A 4974-nucleotide genomic window follows, 5' to 3' on the forward strand; every position below is an offset into this window, starting at 1 on the left:
AACCTCTGCTCTACTGACTAACACCATCTACTGTCTTACTGACACCACCCTCTGCTCTACTGACTAACACCATCTACTGTCTTACTGACACCAACCTCTGCTCTACTGACTAACACCATCTACTGTCTTACTGACACCACCCTCTGCTCTACTGACTAACACCATCTACTGTCTTACTGACACCAACCTCTGCTCTACTGACTAACACCATCTACTGTCTTACTGACACCACCCTCTGCTCTACTGACTAACACCATCTACTGTCTTACTGACACCACCCTCTGCTCTACTGACTAACACCATCTACTGTCTTACTGACACCACCCTCTGCTCTACTGACACCAACCTCTGCTCTACTGACTAACACCATCTACTGTCTTACTGACACCAACCTCTGCTCTACTGACTAACACCATCTACTGTCTTACTGACACCAACCTCTGCTCTACTGACTAACACCATCTACTGTCTTACTGACACCACCCTCTGCTCTACTGACTAACACCATCTACTGTCTTACTGACACCAACCTCTGCTCTACTGACTAACACCATCTACTGTCTTACTGACACCACCCTCTGCTCTACTGACTAACACCATCTACTGTCTTACTGACACCACCCTCTGCTCTACTGACTAACACCATCTACTGTCTTACTGACACCACCCTCTGCTCTACTGACACCAACCTCTGCTCTACTGACTAACACCATCTACTGTCTTACTGACACCAACCTCTGCTCTACTGACTAACACCATCTACTGTCTTACTGACACCACCCTCTGCTCTACTGACTAACACCATCTACTGTCTTACTGACACCAACCTCTGCTCTACTGACTAACACCATCTACTGTCTTACTGACACCACCCTCTGCTCTACTGACTAACACCATCTACTGTCTTACTGACACCACCCTCTGCTCTACTGACACCAACCTCTGCTCTACTGACTAACACCATCTACTGTCTTACTGACACCACCCTCTGCTCTACTGACTAACACCATCTACTGTCTTACTGACACCACCCTCTGCTCTACTGACTAACACCATCTACTGTCTTACTGACACCACCCTCTGCTCTACTGACTAACACCATCTACTGTCTTACTGACACCAACCTCTGCTCTACTGACTAACACCATCTACTGTCTTACTGACACCAACCTCTGCTCTACTGACACCAACCTCTGCTCTACTGACTAACACCATCTACTGTCTTACTGACACCAACCTCTGCTCTACTGACACCAACCTCTGCTCTACTGACTAACACCATCTACTGTCTTACTGACACCAACCTCTGCTCTACTGACACCAACCTCTGCTCTACTGACTAACACCATCTACTGTCTTACTGACACCAACCTCTGCTCTACTGACACCAACCTCTGCTCTACTGACTAACACCATCTACTGTCTTACTGACACCAACCTCTGCTCTACTGACACCAACCTCTGCTCTACTGACTAACACCATCTACTGTCTTACTGACACCACCCTCTGCTCTACTGACTAACACCATCTACTGTCTTACTGACACCAACCTCTGCTCTACTGACTAACACCATCTACTGTCTTACTGACACCACCCTCTGCTCTACTGACTAACACCATCTACTGTCTTACTGACACCACCCTCTGCTCTACTGACTAACACCATCTACTGTCTTACTGACACCAACCTCTGCTCTACTGACTAACACCATCTACTGTCTTACTGACACCACCCTCTGCTCTACTGACTAACACCATCTACTGTCTTACTGACACCAACCTCTGCTCTACTGACTAACACCATCTACTGTCTTACTGACACCACCCTCTGCTCTACTGACTAACACCATCTACTGTCTTACTGACACCACCCTCTGCTCTACTGACTAACACCATCTACTGTCTTACTGACACCAACCTCTGTTTTACTGACACCAACCTCTGCTCTACTGACTAACACCATCTACTGTCTTACTGACACCAACCTCTGCTCTACTGACTAACACCATCTACTGTCTTACTGACACCAACCTCTGCTCTACTGACTAACACCATCTACTGTCTTACTGACACCAACCTCTGCTCTACTGACTAACACCATCTACTGTCTTACTGACACCACCCTCTGCTCTACTGACTAACACCATCTACTGTCTTACTGACACCAACCTCTGCTCTACTGACTAACACCATCTACTGTCTTACTGACACCACCCTCTGCTCTACTGACACCAACCTCTGCTCTACTGACTAACACCATCTACTGTCTTACTGACACCAACCTCTGCTCTACTGACACCAACCTCTGCTCTACTGACTAACACCATCTACTGTCTTACTGACACCAACCTCTGCTCTACTGACACCAACCTCTGCTCTACTGACTAACACCATCTACTGTCTTACTGACACCAACCTCTGCTCTACTGACACCAACCTCTGCTCTACTGACTAACACCATCTACTGTCTTACTGACACCAACCTCTGCTCTACTGACTAACACCATCTACTGTCTTACTGACACCAACCTCTGCTCTACTGACTAACACCATCTACTGTCTTACTGACACCACCCTCTGCTCTACTGACTAACACCATCTACTGTCTTACTGACACCACCCACTGCTCTACTGACACCACCCACTGCTCTACTGACTAACACCATCTACTGTCTTACTGACACCACCCTCTGCTCTACTGACTAACACCATCTACTGTCTTACTGACACCACCCACTGCTCTACTGACACCACCCACTGCTCTACTGACTAACACCATCTACTGTCTTACTGACACCAACCTCTGCTCTACTGACTAACACCATCTACTGTCTTACTGACACCAACCTCTGCTCTACTGACACCACCCACTGCTCTACTGACTAACACCATCTACTGTCTTACTGACACCAACCTCTGCTCTACTGACTAACACCATCTACTGTCTTACTGACACCAACCTCTGCTCTACTGACACCAACCTCTGCTCTACTGACTAACACCATCTACTGTCTTACTGACACCAACCTCTGCTCTACTGACACCACCCTCTGCTCTACTGACTAACACCATCTACTGTCTTACTGACACCAACCTCTGCTCTACTGACTAACACCATCTACTGTCTTACTGACACCAACCTCTGCTCTACTGACACCAACCTCTGCTCTACTGACTAACACCATCTACTGTCTTACTGACGCCATCTACTGTCTTACTGACACCACCCTCTGCTCTACTGACTAACACCATCTACTGTCTTACTGACACCACCCTCTGCTCTACTGACACCACCCTCTGCTCTACTGACTAACACCATCTACTGTCTTACTGACACCACCCTCTGCTCTACTGACACCACCCACTGCTCTACTGACTAACACCATCTACTGTCTTACTGACCCCACCCACTGCTCTACTGACTAACACCATCTACTGTCTTACTGACACCATCTACTGTCTTACTGACACCACCCTCTGCTCTACTGACTAACACCATCTACTGTCTTACTGACACCACCCTCTGCTCTACTGACTAACACCATCTACTGTCTTACTGACACCACCCTCTGCTCTACTGACTAACACCATCTACTGTCTTACTGACGCCATCTACTGTCTTACTTACACCAACCACTGCTCTACTGACACCATCCACTGCTATACTGACTAACACCATCTACATCTAATTTTTTTAACTGTATGATTTTTTTGTGTTACTACAGTTTTTTGATGTTCTTTGCTACAAAACCTCCCGTCACTGACCCGTATGGTCTCCTCCCTTATGGTGGCCAGTCTGGAGCCACGTTCTTCACAGTCTCTATCACTTAATGACCGAGATTTCTTGTTCTCAGAGAAGAAATAACATTTATCATTGATGGAGATCCAAAGATCCGGACATCTAGGAGACCGTCCTGTAATATGGAATAATAGAGACATTTAGTAATGATGAAGAGACAGCCGGACACAGGAGAGACTGTCCTGTAATATGGAATACTAGAGACAGTCAGTAATGATGGAGAGACAGCCAGACACAGGAGAGACGGTCCTGTAATATGGAATACTAGAGACAGTCAGAAATGATGAAAAGACAGCCGGACACAGAAGAGACCGTCCTGTAATATGGAATAACAGAGACAGTCAGTAATGATGGAGAGACAGACAGACACGGGAGAGACTGTCCTGTAATATGGAATAATAGAGACAGTCAGTAATGATAGAGAGACAGCCGGACACGGGAGAGACCGTCCTGTAATATGGAATAATAGAGACAGTCAGTAATGATGAAGAGACAGCCAGACACGGGAGATACCGTCCTGTAATATGGAATAATAGAGACAGTCAGTAATGATAGAGAGACAGCCGGACACAGGAGAGACCGTACTGTAATATGGAATAATAGAGACAGTCAGTAATGATGGAGAGACAGCCGGACACAGGAGAGACTGTCCTGTATTATGGAATAACAGAGACAGTCAGTAATGATGAAGAGACAGCCGGACACAGAAGAGACCGTCCTGTAATATGGAATAATAGAGACAGTCAGTAATGATGAAGAGACAGCCGGACACGGGAGAGACCGTCCTGTAATATGGAATAATAGAGACAGTCAGTAATGATAGAGAGACAGCCGGACACAGGAGAGACCGTACTGTAATATGGAATAATAGAGACAGTCAGTAATGATGAAGAGACCGCTGTATTACCTTGTTGGGTCGGATCTCTCTGGAGGCAGATTTGCTCACATTGGCTTTGGTTCCTCTGCAGATCTGTTATCGGTTCTTCCTCTGACACACCCAGAAGGGAACTGTTGTCTCTCCTGACTTCTCTCTCTCTTCCTGTGATACACATTCATCATTAAGACCAACTTACAACAATGTGAAGACGGGACTGCAGCCTCTTAACGGTCTCCCGTTTATAAAACTTGAGAACTGTTACTCCTCTGATGTTATATAATGGTGCACAGTGGGGTT

Source organism: Rana temporaria, chromosome 1 (assembly GCF_905171775.1).
Source record: "Rana temporaria chromosome 1, aRanTem1.1, whole genome shotgun sequence".
Taxonomy (NCBI): Eukaryota; Metazoa; Chordata; class Amphibia; order Anura; family Ranidae; genus Rana; species Rana temporaria.